The 22,472-nt window shown below is 39.8% G+C and overlaps 1 protein-coding gene across 12 annotated transcripts in view; it reads left to right on the top strand.

Annotated features, from left to right (window-relative positions):
- The first annotated feature begins 20,001 nt into the window (after positions 1-20,001).
- Positions 20,002-22,472, top strand: part of ERBIN (erbb2 interacting protein) — a 128,675-nt gene continuing 126,204 nt past the window's right edge. For 7 of the 12 annotated variants that reach the window (XM_044267887.1, XM_044267956.1, XM_044267921.1 and 4 more), the window contains exon 1: positions 20,002-20,216. The gene's annotated coding sequence lies outside the window, so the exon portion shown is untranslated. The remainder of the gene's footprint in view (positions 20,217-22,472) is intronic. The other 5 variants (XM_044267946.1, XM_044267969.1, XM_044267962.1 and 2 more) reach the window with 1 other exon arrangement.

Genomic DNA, 22,472 nt, shown 5'->3' with positions numbered 1-22,472 from the left:
TCAGTGGCTGGGGTCTGGCAGCCGGAAGGTGATTACAACTATGTCCTGTATTTGTATCAACCTCAATCACTCACTGTCTGCCAATTTAGAGCCTTGGTTCTAATAAGACGCTCTCAACCCTATATTTTATTTCCATAAATTACTTGTTTATTATCTATACTGCAGATTATCTGCAATACATTTTCTTTGTCCTGGGTCAGCTTCTTCTTCTACTCTTTGCCACTTTCCCGACCACCCAGCTGGTATGTGCCTGCAGAAGAGACAAACTGACCTTGATATTGGTGTGAATCAGGTGTTTTTCAGTTGGGACTGGTTTTGCCTCCCAGCAGACACTTTTGGTTGTCACAACTGGCATCTGGTGATAGAAGCCAGAAGTGCTGGTGACATCCTACAATACCCAGGGTCACAACAAAGAATAATCAGGTCCAGAATGTCAGCCGTTTTTTTGTTTTTGTTTTTGTTTTTAAAGATTTTATTTATTTATTTGACAGAGAGATCACAAGTAGGCAGAGAGGCAGGCAGAGAGAGAGAGAGGAGGAAGCAGGCTCCCTGCTGAGCAGAGAGCCCGATGCGGGACTCGACCCCAGGACCCTGAGATCATGACCTGAGCCGAAGGCAGCGGCTTAACCCACTGAGCCACCCAGGCACCCCAGAATGTCAGCCGTTTTAAAGTTGAGACATTTCAGCCCACCTAAGGATACAGTAAGGAAGCACTTTACAATGAACAAATATATTTCAAATTGAAATATGATTGATTTGGGGGTTATCCTCTGTTTTGGATGCCCCATTCCATAGTTCATCTTCATGGACAAGGATAATGGACATTGATATACTCAGTATTCCTCATGCAAGCCTTTCCCTGGTAGACACCTCCCCTTTCTTAAGTGGGAATGTCTAATACTGGTCTTGTGTATGGTGGCTGAGGGCATATTTGTGGGCAGTAGAAAATTATGTGAAAAACTGTTCAGAGTCTTAATGAAGAGCGTGGAAAATATTCTCAATGTCGGATCTTTTAGACTCTGAGAGGGTAAGACCTCTAGATTTTTTGGTTTCTGCATGTTCACCCAGTTTTTCTATGTTTTTTCTATATCTCAAAGGCCTATTTCATTATCCTCCTTTGACCCTGATTAACTGAGTTACTTGCATGCTCAGACTTCAGTTCTGCACGACTGGACAAATTCTTGGCGTGAAACTTACTTTCTCATTCTCATACTAAAAGTACTGTTAATATTGATAAATTTTAATTGCTTTTCACATTTCTTTCAAGAGTGGCCTAGTAATGCTCTTAAATTTACATTTGCCTCAGCAGCTCTGGAAACAGCATTCTTTCTTTTAAACAAATAAAGTACATTTTATTTGGGAAAATTAAGTCAGTACAATGCAAAGTTATAAGCAGGCTCCCTGTAGAGACAGTTTTCATTTTGTGACTGCTTCTGTGCACCCAAGCCCTAGGTAGCTTACTACACTCCTAACTTGAGTCTTCAGTGTCTAAAGGGTCAGCCGAAAGAGCCCAAGGAATGTGATCTTATTAATAGTCCATTTAGGAGTGTGGCCACATGTCTGGTTCGGAATTGAAATTCGTAACAGCATTCAGGGAGTGGATGGATTCCAGGATCCTTGCAGGAGCTCTAAGCCATGCCAGAACACCATAATGGGTCCAAATCCTACCACCATTTAACCAGAACTCACTCCTGAGAATTTTGGAGTATGAAGAAAAAGTAAAGAGTAGGTCTTAAGAGCAGCATGCTGCCATAGGCTTATGCTAGCAAAGTACACTTCAAGCTTCTAAATTAGATGAATGTGAGAGGTGACCACGTTTCTTAAACTCACATCTAACCCGAGCTCTGATCTTCTCCCCAGACTCTGGAAACTCTGAAGTTGCTGGGTTTAGAAAGAGAATTATGTAATTTCCCCCCCAGCATTTCCAGAAAGCTGCTGACCTCATCTTGGAAAAATGTGTTCAAAATTCATCCTAAGTTGCACCTTCTTGTTGATTTCTTTTTGTAGCTGAAATAGAGCAAATGTACCACCATCATTATTTGATATAACTGTGAAATTAATAAGAATAATTAATCATAGAAATGATTTCTATAAAAATTTAATCAACCAATTTTTAAACATAGCAGAAACACAAGTTTAAAAGTAAACATGGCAGACATCTTAAGTAAACTCATATCTGAAAAGCTATGAAACAATATATTTTAACCACAGGGATGTGGTGTAACTGGTCCCTATATGGCAATCCAGAGCTGGTAGAGTCAAACTACTAACATGGTGGTTACGAGCAGTGATTCGGTGTCAAACAGACCTTTGGTGAAATTCTGGTTTTGCCACTTATTAGCTGAGTGGTCTTTGACAAGTGACTTAAACTTTCTTAGCCTTGGTTTCTTCGGATTTAAAGTGGAGATAATAATGGTACTGATCTCATGGACTTTTGGGAATATTAAATGATATCTTATGTGTAACATAAGATTATTCAGTCCCTCAGTAAATATTAGTTTATATTTATTCTTTCTATGCCACAAGCAAGTAATAATATTTTGTACATCTGTCTAAAGGACGTAACTTTAGGGGGTGTCTGGCTGACTCAGTAGAACAGGAGACTCTTGATCTCAGGGTCATGAGTTTGAGCCCCACAGTGGGTATAAAGATTGCTAAAAAATATAAATAATAAGAAAACTTTCAAAAAACATACATGAAGTATGACAAGATCATGGTACTTAGTGTGTTTCATTTAATACTAGGGATAATGTCTGGTAACATTTTTAAATTTCCTTAATTTTATTTTTTATTATAGTAAAATATACATAACATAAATCTTACATTTTAATCATTTTTAAGTGTATAATTCACTAGAATTAAGTACATTCACAATGTAATGTAACCATCACCACTATCTATTTCCAGAACTTTTTCATGATCCTAAACAAAAATTCTGTATCTGTAACAATAATTTATCATTCATCCAGTTATTTTTAAATGATTATTTTATTATTTTTCTATGTAAAGAAAAGCACATTTCCCTTTAATATTATGTAAGTATACCATCATTGTAGAAAATAAGAAAACATAGATAAAAATTATAATTAAATAATATAAATTTTCTCTTTTTTAAAGATTCTACTTATTTATTTGAGAGAGAGAGAGCGAGCATGTGCACAACCTGAGGGGGGTGCAGAGGGAGAGGGAAAACCAGACTCCTCATTAAGCAAGGAGCCTGATGCAGGACTTGATCTCAGGTCCCTGGGATCATGACCTGAGCCAAAGGCAGATGCCTAACTCACTGACCCACCCAGGCACCCCTAAAATTTCATTTTTCAGAAATAAGTACATTGTTATTTTGGTATAATGTGTCACTGCTTTTTTTTTCTTTTTCTTGAAAAAAAAATATAAAATGGAATCCTATTATGAACTTTATTTTCTAAAAAGAATCCTTTAGGGGTGCCTGGCTGGCTCAGTCAATGGAGCATGCAACTCTTGATCTTGGCGGGGGGGGGTGTAAGTTTGAGGCCCATGTTTGGTGTAGAGACTACTTAAAAAAATAAAATCTTAAAGAAAAAATAGAATCTTTTAACTAATGTGCTTAACTAGGTAAGCACATTTCGGTAAAGGTGTTAAATAACCATGAAAAAGAGAGGCAGAGAAGTATTTCTTTTTTAAAAGGCTTTGATTGCAGGACCCTTGGTATCTCAGTCAGTAGAGCGTGCAGACTCTTGATCTCCTGGTGGTGAGTTTGGCCCAACCTTGGGCACAGAGCCTACTTAAAAAAAAAAAAAGAAAAAGAAAAAGAAAAAAAGGCTTTGATGGGAAGCCGTGGAGGACAAAAGCCAAAATGAGTTGTGTGTATGAAGACCACTGCACCTGAACACTAATTCTTCTTTAATCTACAGCTGTCATGATCCTAAGAATTAATGCAGCAATTCAGCCTAAAGAGTAATTGTCATCCTTCACAGTCTCTCAAAATAACATAAATGAATGAAAATCTTTTAAAAACATAGCACTAAACCAAAACTAATAAAAAATTACCATCTCAGGAAAGAAATGAATAGAGTGGTGGGGGGGAATGAACCGGCTTCTCTGAATGTACCTTGTTAGATCATCTGACCATGTAAAGTACATCAATGTTGCACATATTCAGAAAATAAAATAAAAACATTTTTAAAACAATCTATAAAAATTACAGACTGAAACAAATGAACCTAGCTTGAACTGAACTGAATGAATTGAAACAAATGAACTTAATATCAAGTCAGTAACATAAAAGTTACAACTAAAAAGATAAAAAGAAAATAATTATTTCAAAGGTATACCTTAACAGAACATATTCTAAGAACAAGTACAAAGAAATTGTAACCTATATTCTGCATCTAATTGTTAAAGGCAATATTGATATTATTATTCTGAAACTATTTTAAACACACTATAGATTAATGCAAATAAGTAATTACATTGATCTAGGAATGAAGGTTTTCAGTGTAAGGAAAACATGTAAAAAATCAAAGAATTTGGGGCGCCTGGGTGGCACTGTGGGTTAAAGCCTCTGCCTTCGGCCCAGGTCATGATCCCAGCGTCCTGGGATCAAGCCCACATTGGGCTCTCTGCTCAGCAGAGACCCTGCTTCCTCCTCTCTCTCTGCCTGCCTCTCTGCCTACTTGTGATCTCTGCCAAATAAATAAATAAAATCTTTTAAAAAAATCAAAGAATTTAAGGAAAATCCTGCAGGATTACATTGTTACAATGTTAGTTTTGAATTGGAAATAACACTACTATCAGCATTTTTTTTCTAATGTACTATAGCTACTATTACTACGAGCTATTGAAAAGGTCTGGGAGCAGTAACATCCCAGTAGCAATAATGCAATACTTGATTTGGGTGACAATCATCATTGAGTGAAACCATTAGCTGAAAGGCAGATGAGAACTTTACCATGAGGGATAATAAGGCTGTCAGCACGACTAATCAATCTTAGCACCTTAAAAGTGAAACAACAGATACCATGTGCCTCCTGATGTGATGCATTATGAAGCACATGGCATTTATCAAGTATCCTTTTTGGGGGGGAGGGAAGTTGACCCTGAATCTGATCACTTTTTTTTTTTTAAAGATTTCATTTATTTATTTGACAGAGATCACAAGTATAGGCAGAGAGGCAGAGAGAGAGAGAGGAGGAAGCAGGCTCCCTGCTGAGCAGAGAGCCTGATGCAGGGCTCCATCCCAGGACCCTGGGATCATGACCTGAGCCAAAGGCAGAGGCTTTAGCCCACTGAGCCAACCAGGCGCCCCCGATCACTTTTTTGATCCAACTTTCATTTACAGTAACTATAGGGAATAAAGGAGCAAGTTAAATGACACCATAAGAAAGCAAACATCTTCAGACATTATCTGGTTTCTGCAAATAGTTAATGGTGGGGTGGGGGAAGGCTTGGAGAAGTGATTTTTTTTTTTTTTAGAAAACAAAAAAAGAGGCTAACAGGCACAATAACCAATCCTATATTTAGAGATTGTTTGAATTCTTATTCTGAGAACTGTAAAAACACAATGTTGAAGCAATCAAAAAATTTGATTATAGTCTGGATATTAGACGATGCCAGATGATTTTTGTTAATTTTGTTAAGTGTGGTGGTGACATTTTCATTATGTAAGGAACTATTTTTTTAGATATTCATACTGAAATATCATATGATACTTGACATAACACAATGTCTAGGATGCAGTTTGAAGTAGTTCAGTAAGAATAAAAAGGGGACAGATGATGCAAATGTGGCAAGTTTTCAAGTGCTAAATCTGGGTAATACAAGAATTCATCATACAGTCTCTCTACTTTGGAATATATTTGAAATTTTCCAATACAAAAAAATTTTTTTTCAATACAAAAAACATTTTTTTTAAAAGATTTTATTTATTTATTTGACAGACAGAGATCACAAGTAGGCAGAGAAGCAGGCAGAGAGAGAGGAGGAAGCAGGCTCCCTGCTGAGCAGAGAGCCCGATGCAGGGCTCGATCCCAGGACCCTGGGATCATGACCTGAGCTGAAGGCAGAGGCTTTAACCCACTGAGCCACCCAGGTGCCCCTCAATACAAAAAATTTTGATTAAAGAAATTTTTATCTGTTCTGATTACTATTGCTGTGTAACACAATACCCCAACATTTATTGGCTTAAATGCAATAGACATTATATCTTGTATTTTCTCTGAGTCAGAAATTTGGGGAGGCTTTGGTTATGCAGTTATAGGCCTCATAATTTCTCATGTGGTTGTTGCTGGAGCTGTGACAGTTGTGGGGAGGGGCAGGTTGGAAGGGGAAGGGAGGCTGGAAGAACTTGAGACTGATCTGTCAGCTCTCTCAATTTCTATTTATAGTCACAAGGCCTCTCTGTGTGGTTTTGTCATGAGGCTAATTTCACCTTTTTCATACATCATGGCCTCAGGGAAGACAAAATGTTGAGTTGGTAGCTGATGTGTTCAAAAGCTAGTATTCTAGAGAACAAAGTAAAAGCATATTGCCTTTTTTGCCCTCACCTAGGGAATCATGTGGTGTCATTTTCTCTGTTCTCTATTGGTTGAAACCAAATCAAAAGCAGGGCTCATGGATTGCACTTTTGATGTGAGGGCTATCAAAGAATTATAGATATATTTTATTTTATTGAATGACTTATATATGTATTTTAGAGAAGGGGGAGGGGCAGACTGAGAGGGAGAGAGTTCCAGGCAGACTCTATACTGAGCACAGATCCCAACATGGGGCTCAATCCCATGATTCTGAGATCCCAACCCCGGCAGAAACCAAGAATTGGTCACTTAACCGACTGTGCTACCCAGGCGCCCCAAAGAACTTGTGGATATATTTTTAAAACTGCCACACCATCCCATATATCTGATGAACAGTCCCCAACTCAAAAGATCACCAAAGAATTGACGGTCTGTTTGTAATGGTAACTTCTACATGGGGACTCGTCTGATTTCTAGGACAATGGAACAACTGATTGTTCCTGAAATTCTGAAATTGCCATATAAATCACAGATTTCTCTAAAACTTCTTAACTTGATATCTCTCTCTCTTTTTTTAAAGATTTTATTTATTTATTTATTTATTTATTTATTTGACAGAGATAGAGATCACAAGTAGGCAGAGACATAGGCGGGGTGGGGGCATGAAGCAGACTCCCTGCTGAACAGAGATCCCAATGCTGGGCTCAATCCCAGGACCCTCAGATCATGTCCTGAGCCAAAGGCAAAGGCCTAACCCACTGAATCACCCAGGCGCCCCAAGAATTCAACTTCTAAGAATATGACCCGTAACAAATAACTTGATATCTCTTTTTTTTTTTAAATATTTTATTTATTTATCTGAGAGAGAGGGCGAGAGAACAAGCACAGGCAGGCAGAATGGCAGGCAGAGGCAGAGGGAGAAGCAGGCTCCCTGCCTAGCAAGGAGCCCAATGCGGGACTCGATCCCAGGACGCTGGGATCATGACCTGAGCCGAAGGCAGCTGCTTAACCAACTGAGCCACCCAGGCGTCCCTAACTTGATATCTCTTGACTTATCTTGTGAGATACCACTTGTGAAATGCCTAGGCTCCTACCGGATCCATAAGAGATATTCCACAAATGCCATTGATATCTGACATCTGCTTGATTTCCTAAAGAAGTTTTTACTGTTTGAGTGCACCATTAATAAATAGTAGATGGTGTAACTTTGTGATTTTCTGAAAGGCCTGCCACAGTTACAGTTTGAAGGAGGAGTGAACCTCTGTAGAAATATATTCAAGGGGCACCTGGCTGGCTCAGTCAGTGGAGCTTGCAACTCTTGATCTCAAGGTTATAGGTTCAAGCTCCACACTGGGTGTAGAGATTACTTAAAAATAAAATTAAAAAATAAATTAATTAAATTAAATTTTAAAAAACAACAAAACAAGAAATTTTGAAGTTGGCAATGGATGGACATAACAGGGAGTGAGTTGTTGCATAGGCCAAAGTGCCTATTTTGTTTTTACCTTCTATCAGCTATCTTTGTCCCCAGATTGCCTTTATAAAACCTTTCCTGAGCCACAGAAAAGTAAGAGCATCTCCCTTACATGAAGTATGAGTGTGTCATACCAAAACTTTTTATAGAATACTAATGATGTTTAGAATCCAATCTGTTTTAAAATATTTCTGGAGATTAAGGAAAACATACACCAGATTTTAAAGTGTATAAGAAACTGCAGATTTTCTTTTTAAATCTTAAAAGCCAAAGATAACCTTACATTATGATATTAGACACTAAAGTTAATTTGTGTAATGTAAATTAATGTCTCATTCTATAAACTGATAGAAGGGTTAATCAGATAATTACTATAGTTATTTAAAGAAAAATACCTAATATTTTATTTCCCTTAAAAGGAATTTAATATTTTACTATTCAGATATTTTATTTTCCCTGAAAATTATAAGGCACATAAACAATGGGCTAAATATAAATCATGCATATTCATTTGTTGAAGTACTTTATTAATTTTTATTGATGTTACTATATTACTTAAGAACAATAAAATTTCATTGTAGTATTCAAACTCTTCACTAATATAGATTGCCTACCTTTCTAACAATTATATAAATTTCAGGACCTTCACTTTTCATATTTAGCAGCCTTTACTTACCCAGGGATATTTGTGGAATTGATACTTCGTTCCGCATACCTTAATCTAATAGCTTAAGAACTCGATGTTCCCAATCAGTCAATTATGATGTATCATAGAACATAAAATTTCTTTGGTTCAAAGGCTGTTGACTGAATTCATTTGTGATGTTTATATCCCAGGCCAAAACAAAACAAAAACAAAAACAAAAAACCCTCAGACAAATGAACCCAGATTGAATGAAAAATCTCTTTACATTCTCTGCACTGGCTTATTTACCTTTAAATCGTGTCCTAGAAGAAAAACGCTTTTTTTTGGAGATGACATATTATTGAAATCAAGAGGAGGGATAAAAAAGAGAGGTACTACGTATATTTTCTTTATTACATTCTTTGCGGAATATGTTCTGACAAAAGAGAGGCATTACAGAAATCATTTAGGAAGAAATTCTACTCTGCACAAGACTCTCATTGATGTTAGTGGGAGATCTGTGAATGGAACAAATGTTGAACTTGACCCTGTAATGTTTAAATTGCAATCCTCCGTGCTCTTGGCAGAGCCTGGCTTCCCACCGAAAGGCGTTGTAGTCTGTGCAGGGATTACACAGCGGGTTAATAGTCTGGTTTTTCGCTTCTTTTGGAGCAACAGATGAAACACATAATACCTTCCTTTAGGGCTATTACAGACTTTTAAACACAAAAGACTTTAGATGAGGTGATGTGAGAAAGTAAAAAAGTGGAGTCTATGGATGGAAATTTATGTTGGTCATGATTTTTAAACTACCTTCTCTGCCAGTGGCCCAGAAGCATCAGGGAGTCATACATACATTAAAAGAACAGAAGAATATCAAGATATTAGACACCACTTAGTACATCCGTATTGAAGCCATGCTCACTCTGTTTTTGCCATACTACATTAGGCCTGCACAAAGAATGATTATCAGTAAGATTCCAATGCAGTGGTTTTTGGTAAAATGAGATGGGATGATTACAAATGAGATTAAGAGAAAACATAGAATCAACACTTTAAAGGCAACTACTGCAGTACCAAATTGGAACGGCTTCTTTTTATTCAATCCCACCAATAAAGATGTAGCTCTAGTTGTCAGTCTTGCTGACAATGATGTCTTCTAGGTAAAAATGAGCATTATGCTATGCAGAAAAGGCCTGAAAAGCACCGAGTCTCTACAGATACATTCAGGCACTTGAATAACATCATTACCAGGGTCCTGTTTTTAATTGTTTATATTTGGTGGAATATTTTTTTCTAGTTTTGTGTACTTTAGAAGCACTTTATTTTTTACAATGTAAACACATGGGTTTTATAATAAGGAGAGAAACAAGAAGAAAAGAAAGGGACGGGCTTTTGTTTTAAATGAGCGGGGGAAGAAGACATAGAAACAGGAAGTATTTCAAGATGAAATTAAAACTGCTTTTGTTTTTATTCTATGGAAGGTTATGAATTATGAAAAAAATCCCTAATGATTAAAAGTGAGAATGTCAGCTTATAAATGGGTGTGGAAAAGCTACTGGTACAGGCATGAAGCATAGTTACAGGACACCACAGAATGTAATGGTTGGCATTGACGCTCTGGCTTCAGGTTGCTGAGTTCATAGTCTAGCTCTACAAATTCCTACCTAGGCGGTCGTGTGCAGGCAGGTTATCGATTAACTGGCAGTATAACTTACTATGCTGAGAAGAAGAGGGAAGTCAGGTCTTGGGAGAAGTCCATGCAGTCCAGGTAGTTCTGCTTCAATCAGCTGTTGAAGTCAGATATTTGCTTTCACAAGTAGTTAAGGACACTTGGGAGCCATGAGCCTCAATATCCTAGCAGATTCAGAGGAGCCCTCTGTTCCATTAACCTAGGAGGTCCTGGCACAGCAGGATCCTGTTTCTTCGAGATAATCAGTTACTCAGAAACTGAATGCCTCTAGCAGTTTTCTTTTCTTTCTTTTTATGCATTCACAAGTTTGTTGTTTTATGATTTTTTTTTTTATGTTCTAGATTTGGGGAGTTTCTTTGTTTTATTTTTACTTTATCCAGTGTTATTCATCTTTTGTTTTTAAGTTTTCCCCCTTATATATATATATAATATGTTGAAATCAATCTCATTTTCTGGCTTTTAGGAAGGTTTACATATAATTTTTTAAACATTTGAAATTATTTATTTGTCAGAGAGAGAGCATAAGTAGGGGGAGCTGCAGAGGGAAAGGGAGAAGCAGGTTCTATGCTGAGCAGGTGCAGAGCTCCACCCCAGGATCCTGGGATCATGACCTGAGCCAAAGGCAGATGCCAAACTGCCTGAGGCACCCAGGTGTCCCTAAAATGTAATTTTTTTTTCCTACTTGCTCTTTTCTTTTTTAATGGAAACTTTAAAAAAAAAAAGATTTTATTTATTCATTTGACAGACAGAGATCACAAGTAGGCAGAGAGGCAGGCAGAGAGAGAGAGAGGAGGAAGCAGGCTCCCTGCTGAGCAGAGCCCAATGCAGGCTCAATTCCAGGACCCAGGGATCATGACCTGAGCTGAAGGCAGAGGCTTTAACCCACTGCGCCACCCAGGCGCCCCTCTACTTGCTCTTTTTAGTGATTTCTGACTCTCATTTTTCTTTCTCCTTTCATCCATTGTGTTTTCTACAAATTTATTTTAATCTTTTAGAAAAATATTTTGCTTCACTTTCTGGGTTTAGGTTTGGTTTCTTTTTAAAAATTGCTTAAGGCTACTTTTTTCTCCTTTTGTCCTACCTGATCTCATTTTTTCCCCTATTACTTGTCTTTGGAACACTTGCCAGGAAGCAAGTCCAAGGAAGTGTGAAGAGTAGAGAAAGTTCACATTACAAATAAAGGCAGAATTTCTTCTGCCTCTTCCCCACTCCTATGGTTACTTCTGTACTTGACTCCTTGGATCCTTTCACAGGATTCCCCAGCCCTAACAGAACCTCAGTCTGTAACCCTAATGGAATCTGGGAGGTAATTTCAGGGCCTTAAACTCATTACATAAACACAATTTTGATTTGCTGGAACAATTTGCCACCATCTCACACTGTTCAGCACTTATTTTAGAATCCTAGTATCTTAAAATCCATGGTTTCCAGAATACATAACCTTAACTTGAGCACAGTGTGGCAAATGCATATCCAGAAGCCTGGTGGTTTGGCCTAGGGGAATATGCCCAAAGAGAGGCCCATTAGTGTTTGCTTAGCCCTGATCCTTTCCAGTTGGTGTTACTGAGTTTCCCTATAGACAGACATTCATGGAGCAGCAGCACCAGAAAGACTGGTTTCTGCGACCATGTTTAAGGTATTGTTGTTGTTGTTGTTGTTTTTAAAGCTTGATTTATTTATTTGAGAGAGAAAGCATGCACATGCAAGCAGGGGGAGGGGCAGAGGGAGAGAGAGAGAAGCATAGGCAGGGTTCAATCTCACGACCCCAGGACCATGACCTGATCTGAAGTCGAGTGGCCACCTAACGGACTGAGCCACCCATGCGCCCCCTAAGTTAATTTAATTCCAATTTAGTTGTCATCAGAATGGCTCGGTTCTCTTTCTATCAAAGTCATAGGATCCCCTTTTGGGACCCCCTTTTTGGGGTTCCTTTTGCTCATTGAGAGAGTTGAAAAAGAGCTATCTCCCCAACTCTAATGAAAACAACAAAAGCTGAGTAGACTTTCAGTTACCTTGCTTTGTTTTATTACAAAGTTTATTTATTTATTTTGGTAACTTCCACACCCACTGTGGGGCTTGAACTCACAAGCCCGACATCAGGAGTCACAATCTCTTGCAACTGAGCCAGCCAGGTGCTCCAAGCTATCTTGGTTTTTAAATGAGGTTGTTCTCTACTTGCTTTTTAAATCCATTACATATTTCAAATGTTTATTGGCTCTTTGTATTGTGTGTGTGTGTGTGTGTGTGTGTGAGCTATTGATTTATGTTTCTGTAAATACTTCTATGGGATTATTATTTTGTTCTGGATTGATAAGAACCTTTTATATAGTATAAATATTAGCTATTGTTTCTCATATATGTTGTATTTTTTCTCCAACTGTCATTTGTCTTTTAACTTTGTTTATAATGGCTTTGGCCAACGCAAGTTTTATGAATTTGGTTAGTTCTGCCAAACTTTTCTTCAGTGGTTTCTTGTTGTTCCATGTTTAGATTTCTGTGTGGTGGCAGTGTAGTAGAGAAGAACAGATACTGAAATGGGGGAGAACTGTGTTCTAATTATGGTTCTACCTCTAACCAGTACTATGACTTTGGGCAAGTCTTCAAATCTAAGCTCTCTCACCTATAAAATGCAGCTGAACTAGAAACCAGGCCTCTAAAGGTCCCTTCATGCTTGTTCAAACACTACTAAAAATGTTTGGATTCTAGAGTTTAAAAAACTTATTATCTTTAAGTAGGTCAAAGATTCTCCCTAATTTTAACGCTTCTCATTTGTCTAGCAACATTTCATAGTGTAAAATCTAACCAGTGTCTGAATAATAAAGCTTCTGAATTTTGGACAGCTGAATTAATGACTTGAATTTTTATATAAAATTTGATGAGTTTATACCTACCTCTTCTTTTAGGTTATAGACTTTATATAAAATAGACCATGCAGGTGCCTGGGTAGCTCAGTTGGTTAAGTGTCTGCCTTCGGCTTGGGTCATGATCCCAGGATCCTGGGATGGAGCCCCACATCGGGCTCCCTGCTCTGTGGGGTGTCTGTGTCTCCTTCTGCCTCTGCCTCTCTCTGTCTCTCATGAATAAATAAAAAATCTTAAAAAAAAAAAAGGAAAAAAAGAAAATAGACTGTGCACGTAATAGGTAATCTAAAGTATGCATAGTATAGAGCCGCTATGTCAATGTACGTAGAATATGGCTTATGATATTTCATTGATGATAATAATGAAATGTATTACTATTAATGTAAAAAAAAGACAGTGTTTATTTATGTAATATTTATAGTGTGTTTTCATTTACCTCATCTCATTTGCTACCCACAATAACCCTATGAGATAGATAAGAAGGGGCTTATCTTTCCATTTTATAGATCATGAATTATTGCACAGAGATTAAATCATTTGTCCAAGGTCATCAGCTAGTAAATGCTAATGTCAGTGCCAGAACTTTTCTGAAAGATGACAGGATTGATGACAAAGAACTTATAAACTAAGGTTTCATTACGACAGAAGACAAACCGGAAATATCAGTTATCTATGAGGTAAGTGACTGGAAATCAGGTAAATGAAATAAAATATCAAGAATGAAAAAGAAAAATTGTGCTGAAATTATCTAATAAAATATTTGAAAACTATTTCTTCCTTACATATTTATTCCTATGTAAAGAATTACAAATCCTTTGGAAGGAAAGTGACTTTTCTATAAATAGTTTGGCATGGTATATAGCAGGAAATATGAAAAATATACAATAAAATGTTTTGTATGAGAAAACATAAACCCTCAGAGGCAGTTTCCAGAGGTAGAAGGAAGACAAATTTTGTATCTATTTTAGAGGACTACTAGAAACTAAGAAAACTAAACTACTACATGACTGATCTGATTGTTGACATAAATTTAATGGCAGAAAAATAAAAGAATTGAGCTAAGGAAAACAGAAGATAGAGGAAACATCTTAAAATATGCTATTATTTTAAAATATGCTATTTTTAGCTCAACATTTCTGAAGGAAAGTTTGTACTCAATTCTCAGAAAATACATTCCCCCCCCCCACCGGTGGAAGGAAGTATGAGTGTTAAAGTATATCTAGAATTATTTTAGAAAACCCAGTTGAGAAGTTTCATTTTCTTAATACTGATTAAACTCGATTTAAGTGATATTTCTCCAGGTATTCTGATGATATTGTTATCATCAACAGCAGAAATGATTTACTTTGAAATAGGAATGGTATTTTGGTTAGTTAAACAAGTTTTTATGATACATAGTTGCCGTCTAGAGCAGGGCATTTAGCCTCACACTACATCTCAAATCATGCTTCACATTCATGTATTGGCTGTTTTCATACTTGATGCTAAACAGTCTTTTTTAAAAAAAATACTATAGAAAAATATATAGTGTGCATGTGAGTAGGAAAACAGTTTCGTTACCCAAAGAAAAATGATATTCTTAAGTGAAAGCCTGAACTGAAAGGCAATAAGCAGCAGTATTTAAGCTTTATTTGTTGATTAATACTGTTATGATTTAGAAGAAGTGTGCATGTTGTAGTATGATTGACATAGATTATGATTCATACCAGGGAAGCTATGAGAGGGGAAGTGATCAGAAGGAAATAGTAAAGTTGGAAATGATTAGGGAGACTATTTGTTTTAGTTGGTCCAGGACAGTCATGGTTTTACATTTGTTGTCTCTGGATAATTGTTATTAATGTGTGCTTTTCCTCTCAGAAGTATTCTAGTTTTTTTTTTTTGTTGTTGTTGTTTTTTAGAAATGTTATCTATCTGGCCATCTTAGAAGTGATGGAAGCATGGTACATATTATCAGTGCATTTTAAAGTGAACTACTTATAATAGTTAACACTTTCATGTGCCAAACACTGTGCTAAGCAGTTTATGAGCGTCGTCCTATGTCATCCTCCCAATAATCTACGAGGCAGTTAGTATTATAGTCCCCATTGTAGAGATGAGGAAGCTCAAGTTTATGTTTATGGATGTTCAGGAACTTGCCCAAGGTCACTCAGTAGCTAAGTTTCTAATTCAGGCTGTCCTGCTTCAGAGATCACATATAAAATCACCGGGCATTATTTATTTTCTCTCTACTTTAAAAAAAACTCATAAGACATCTGAAAGAAATTTAATTCCAAGAGGCTATAAAATGTATAGGATGGAAAACAAAAGATTATCAAGCATATACTAGGGCAAAAAACTTGAAAACTTTTCATAAGATTTTTCACAAGAGGCAGGCTTACTTCTGTTTCAAAAAATATTATTGAAAATATGTCAGAAAGGCATGCTACAGGAGGGATGATTCCATTCCCAAAGTATTATAAAATCCTTAATTTTGGTTCCTGCATGTATTGCCTCTTTTGAACCCAAGTGTCCTTTTCCCACACTCTTGGTACCCTAACCTCCTGCCCTCTCCCTATCAAGGGGCTAGGATGGAAGTGAAAATAGGGAAGTCAATCCTTACTAAAACTACATGTTATAATGCCTTTTGATCTAGTTGCTCTAATGCTTCTAGACTTTTAAAAACTCTAGCTTTATTCTAGATTAATTTTCCCCTAATGATACTGTGACAAAGACTTTGGTTTTAGATAACCAATTCTTCACTAGGTTTTGAGAAAGAAAGAAAAGAATGATCATCTGGAATGTCCCTTTGCCCTTTACTTGCTTTCTTTCGCAGTGCCTCTGCATAGCTGCCTGGCTGATATAGGGAAGTGACAGGGGGACCCTTTTAAAACAGTAGATAGGCTCTTTGCTGAGACTTTTTTTTCCCTTGATGAATGCTGTGTGCATTCCCTGGAATGTTTAAGACCTTAAGACTTTCCTTCAGATATGTGGCTTATCTGTAGCAGACAGTAATTCCTCTCCTGAGCCCAGCCACTGGGAAGGGGAATCCCAAAGAAAGAATTCCCTGCCTTTCACAGAGAATTATTTAGAGAATCACAATGGGGAAGATGAAGCTAGAGTATCAACAAATTTATTAGCTTTCTCTCTAAGGTGGTCCTGGAGTTCAGTTAATCATTATGGAATCACAGTTAGGCAGGCTTGTTGAAGGTGGGGCTTTAGTTCTCTTTTTAATCATAATTGAAATGTTAAGTCCATCTTAGTTGAACTGTGAGAAGATTTTCAAAGGAAATTAATCTGTAAAGCACAGACCAAGAATGCCTTATAATAAAAGAACAAATGGAAGATTTGGCTACATCTGTATGTGCTGCTCATATGATTTAGAACTAAGTAGTCAGTGATGAACAACAAAGATGAATCATTATTTCTGATTTCTGAATACCCTGGTCATATATATCTGTCATTTCACCTCTGTATGAGCACAGACACAGAATTCCTGCTGAAGATATTTTAAAAGGCATCATTAAAGAAACATTTGTCAAAATGCATAATATTGGTAAATGGTGTATCCTGGCTTCCAGCCTCTTAGGTTCAGTGCTTTGGGGCTCATTCTTGCAGTACACGTAGTACTTACTTAACAATCAAATGGGAGGCACCTTATTATCTATACTTCTCTTCACATATTTCCCCAAAGAATGGAACCACATTTCCCTCTCCTACCTTTTCAGCATCAGCATATGCTGTCTCTATATTCCCTCTCATCAAAGCTGCTTTGGGGAAGCAATCTGATGAATTAGGTATAAATGACTAATAAGGCTTAAATATTACCTTTCCCAGGATTATGGCTTTGTGCTAGAGAAATAAAAGACTCAAAAGGATTAACTCCCACAGCAAAATTTTAGGTGAATTGGAGGAGGGGCTTTGGTTATAAAAACGTTTCCAGCCTAAATGGGAACTGGCCAGATTGGACCCCAATACGAGTTTAAGTAGGGGAAAAAAGTTAGGGCCCAGGCAGGTCCTAACCTAGGAACTGGTCTGGTCCCATTAAGTTTGGGAAGGGGTGGTGGCAGTTAGGCTTACATACATCTATGATGCCACATTTAAAGGGGTCTTGAACCAACCTGGGACTAAATACAACACTGAAATTCCAGATTCCATCTGGTCTCATACTGGTATGGGAGATACTCCATCCTGGGATGCTTTAGTAGAGTGACCCTTTTAGTTCAGGGCTATGCTACTGAGTTTGGTCAGACTCAAGCCAGGTGTGGGTTTTTTTTTTTTGTTTGTTTTTGTTTTTTCTTTTTAAGATTTCATTTATTTATTTGACAGAGACATGGGGAGAGACACAGCGAGAGGGGGAACCTAGCAAAGGGAATGGGAGAGAGAGAAGCAGGCTTCCAGTCAAGCAGGGATCCCAATGTTGGGCTATCCCAGAACCCTGGGATCATGACCTGAGCCCAAGGCAGATGCTTAACGACTGAGCCACCCAGGCGCCCCTCAAGCCGGTTTTTGAAAGGGGAACAGGAAATCCTTCTTCTGAGATTAAAAATACCATAAACAATATACCAACTTTAGATTTTATGCAATGCCCAAGACTCATATTCACATAAGATGGCTTAACTAGCTTGGTGTTACTATTACACCTGATTGTCATTTCATTTCTTAGCTGTAGTTAAATGTTCTCCTACCTCCACTCCAGCACTGAGTAAACCTGAACACTTTGGTACTACTTGGGAGCCTTCAACTTCAGCTCTACCCTAAAGAACCACCTGTGTTCATTCCAGCAGTTCTGGAAGTAGTTAAGATGCTGTCACACTAACAGAATGTCTTGAATACCTTTGGAGTTATTTCGAGTGTTTTCACTAGTGTACAACTCACTTTGGTAAACAGTTCTTTGATGGACTTTATGAACTCCTTCCTTTGGATGCAAGCCAAAAATTATCTATAGGGCATACAGTTCCTTATTCAAACTTGGTAATAAATAATTATCTCTGGAACACAGACGGAAGAACTGAAGCAATGACTTTGGGGACACAGAGACTAATTACCATCATTGTACAGGGTTAAGCACAGCAGAGACTGGGGGCGGGGAATGGTTTCTTCCGTATCTATCACGTTCCTTGTCTGGTAAAACAAGGCCGTCTTGTCTGTTAACATATTTAAAGCAGTAACTGCAAAAACTGTGCAATGTTATGGTTGAAGCGTTTTATGCCATATGTGTTGATGGAATGCTTAAGAGTCTCGCTCCGCAATAAACGCAAACCCTGCCAGACTGAATTATTAGGGCCAGCGCAATTCAAGACTGCACCACCGAAACCGCTGGGACGTCGCCTTCGGAGTGTGGCCAATGCCTCCTCTAACAAAGGCACTATCTTGAGGCAATTTCGCGGGCCATTTTTTCCCCCTCCCCGCGCCAGCTTTGTCTCCTCGCCGGTGTGAGGCTGAGACTTGGAGGAGCTCCAGCTGCTGTGCTGCGCGAGCAAGCTCCGAGCGAGGGCCGGCGTGGGAAGCTTCACCGAGCCGCCGCTGTGGTTTCCTGCAAACCGAGCGTGCCATTAGAGGAAGTTGGAGTGCTGCAGTTGAGATACCTGCAGCCTTAAAATCGGGACTGCACTTGAACCCTTCGCACCGATTACGGTCTTAAGAGAGAAGCTCAGTCGGCCGGCACTCAGCCGGGAGCGCTCAGTCTCTCCAGGGCTGGGCGCAAAGGAGTCGGGGTCCGCATCGTTAGCGTCCTCCACCTCGGGCGGCTAGGGGGCTGCAGGCAGGCCTCCCCCGGCCTAGGCCTGAGCGGGCCTAACGCCACCGCCGCCGGCCCCTCCCCCCGCAACCCCCCGACTCCGGGTCCGCCGCCGCCCCCCACCGGCCCCCACCGGCCCCCACCGCCGCCGCGGACGTCTGCCCGCGCCGCCCCCGCGCGCAGTGACTGGCTCGCGCCGGCCTCCAGCCCGGCTGTTGGCGGTTGGGGAGAAGCCGGCGGGAGGCCGCCCCGCCCCCGCCCCCGCCGCGGAGGAGCCGCGCGCAGTCTCTTCCCCCTCACCAGCGGGGCGGTGGCGCTGTTGCCGCTGCGGCCTGAGAGGCAGTCACTCCCCTCCGCCCCAGCTCCCCTCCTCCTCCTTTCTCTCCTCTCCCTCCCTCCCCTCCCCACCCCTCCCCTCGCAGTCTCTCGCTCGAGTGAATGTGGCGCGGCGGCGCGGGACGCAGCCTCGGCCCCTGCCGCGGCCCCGCAAGCTCGTGAGGAGACCCAGCCGCCGCCTGCCCCCACCCGCTGGGCTTCCCGGGGGAGCCACCACCGCCTGGGGAGAAGAACGAGGAGGGGAGCGAAAGGACGGCGGCGGGAAAACGGGAGAGGGAGACGAGGGTTCGAGGGCGACTGGGAAAGGCGGAGAGGGACGGACGGAAGAACGGACGGCCCGACGGACTGCCCGGGGAGGGGGCCGCCATCGAGCTTGCCCGGCCCCTCGGCTCCGGCCCGGGGCGGCCGCGGCGGCCGCGGCGGCGGCGGCGCGGGCGAAGGGCGCGGCAGGCGCTATCGAGACAATAACCCCGCCGCCCGACTCTGGGGGCGGCGGCGAGGAGGAGCTGGCGGCCTAGCGCGGCCGAGGCTCGCCCAGCGCCCCGGCGGCATCTTGGTCCCCGCCGGCCGAGTTCCGCCGCCGCCGTCGGGTGTGCGGGGCGCGCCGGGCGCCTGGAGCTCGAGGCTCTCCGCGGACTCCCCCTTGCCCTCCCCCTCCCCGGCGCGCGCGGAGCTGGTTTTCCGGGTTCCCCTGGACCGAGCTGGATCCTGCTTCTACGCCAAGGCAGGAAGTGAGTTTCGCACGGTAATTCCGGGCGGTGTCACGAGTGAAAAGTTTTTTTTTCGGCGGAGATCCTAGTTGGGGCTGGGAAACTCCTGTCTAAGTTGAGACCAGGAAACCAGCCCTCTTCCCAACCCCCTACTCCGAACCACCTACTCGTCCTACTGTGGGAGGCCACTCCACATCCGCTCTCACTGGAGAGAGAAATTCGGCTGGATCCAAAGTGACTAATGAAGGAAAGGAAATCATGTCTGGCGAAGCCTTGAAAAAGCTACCCTGAGACACTGCCCGACCGAAAGGTAATTTTCTCCACAAGAAGAGCTCTTGGGCCGGGAAGGAGAGGTACTTTGGGGTTTCTCACTTTTCCCCCACTTGCTCTAGATTAATCTTTCGTAGTGTCGAAGTGGATAGTCTTTCAGTTGCTAAATAGTAAGTAGAACTGATTTTTCCCCCTTCTACCATCTGGACTGTGGTTACTTTAGAAGAGGTTGTAAGAATGCGGTGAGACGAAAAGTTTAAAGCAATCGGAAGAAAGCGTGCCTTTGTTCAGCACTAGGTCCAGAAGTTTTAGTTTCCTAAAATATATACAATGTATATATTTTATTTATTAAGTTGTCGAACCTGGCAGCTCCGGTTTTGGAAAAAAGTTAGGTCGCTGCAGCGAGGGATTTACTGTTGTTGAGATGGCTGCCACATTTGTTTATACTGTTGCCGATTACTTGACTTTTGCGTTAATTGTATATAGAGGTTTTGTTTTATTTTTAGTTGCAGCCCTTAGAAACGTATTTGGTTGGATTTTATAAACAAACTTTGCCATACTTAGTCTTTTTTTTTTTTTTTTTTAAAGGTGGGAGATGTATTTTTTCAGTAGCTGGCTCCTTTTCGGACGTTTATAATCTCAATGATACTTGTTTGGTTAATCGAAAGGAAGGAAGTATCTGCTTAATTTTTCTTGTAAGTGACCTAGGAAGGAGAAGGAGAAAGTATTATGGGTAAAGAGTTGTAATTAAAAAACAAATACACCCGTAAGTAGTCTGATCTCTTAGGACTCCTCTGTAGTTAAGAACAGAATATATAAAGGAAAGTAAAACGCTTAAAACGATTTTTATGGAGGTCTTATTGATCATAATAAACATCAGTTCTTTTACTTTAGTACTTTATTTACATTTTTGTATTGGTCCAAATGTTTTGGCTGGTTCTGTATAGTAAGTGATAGGTGCCTACCCTGGTGGCAGGAAATTAGTGAAACATGGGAGACATTCCACCCGTCAGAGCTATAAACACTTCTGAACCAATTGGTAGTCCTCAAAGAAAAAACTAGTTTGTTTACAACAAACACAAACGGCTTTTTGGTTGGTGTTTTATTTATTATTATTTTAAAAAGATTTTATTTATTTATTTATTTGACAGAGAGATAACAAGTAGGCAGAAAAGCAGGCAGAGAGATGGGGAAGCAGACTCCCGTAGAGCAGAGCGTCGGATTCGGGGCTCGATCCCAGAGATCATGACCTGAGCTGAAGGCAGAGGCTTAACCCAGTGAGCCACCCAGGCTCCCCTGGTTGGTGTTTTAGTATGTGTTTTTTTTCCCCCCCTTATACTGTGGTAAAGGAAGTGAAACATAATACCGTGCTTTGGAATAAATATTAAATGAGTATGGCATCCTGTTGATAGGTATATCTTAACTGTAAATTAATATTTAGTTTTCTCATGCTACTCCATGAAAAATAGTTGACATTCTTTAGTTGAAAGAAGAAATAGCTTTTGAAGAGCAGGACCAAATTATTTCACAGCTTGTTTATTATGTTAAGTACATTTCCAAAATGGGAGTCTCTTAACTATTATTATATATTGTTTTGATTTTTTTCCCCTCAGAGGTCGTCTTTAAAATTTTATCATTTATTTATTTGTGTTGGTAAGGTGGTGAACCATCAAGTCATTCCTGTTAAGTCAGAATAGCTTTATGAAGGAATTTAAAAGTCTATAAGTGATCTGCTTTATGATTTGGGACATAATATTAAGCAACGAAAGAGGTTATTCTTGGGCATCCGAAGGAGCAGAACAAAATAAATGGCATTGAACTTCAGTTTCCTTATATGGCTTCTACTTGGCCTCAGAGCAACAGAGCCTTAATAGAGCAAGTCTTTTGTAGAAAATTATCACTCTGTGAAGATGTTTCTCTGCATTAGTAAATTTTACAAGTGAGAAGTATTGCAGCACTTGAAAGTGACTGCTTAAATCCGTTTTTAGATAAAGTTCTTGATTTTTTTTTTTATTATTTTGAGCATCAGTAGTATGTTTAGATGCAGAGAGCACACTTTAAAAATGTGAAATGTTCACCCTTGTAGAACCTTGGATTCCTTTTGTACCATCAAGATAAAATTCACTTTGTGGTTTACTTAGAATTCTGTTACTTCAGTACTGAATTAACGTAAATAATTTCAGGCTTTATACTATTGTCAAACTATACATATTTTCAAGCCTTGTTTAAAATGTGACCGTAGGGTTTGAAAAGAGGTTACAGAAAGATGGTAAACAGTTGAAATATTCAAGTGGCT

The sequence above is a fragment of the Neovison vison genome, chromosome 1 (genome assembly GCF_020171115.1).
Source record: "Neovison vison isolate M4711 chromosome 1, ASM_NN_V1, whole genome shotgun sequence".
Classification (NCBI taxonomy): Eukaryota; Metazoa; Chordata; class Mammalia; order Carnivora; family Mustelidae; genus Neogale; species Neogale vison.
The sequence above is the reverse complement of the archived record's forward strand: the minus strand, read 5'-3'. Positions and strand labels throughout refer to the sequence as shown.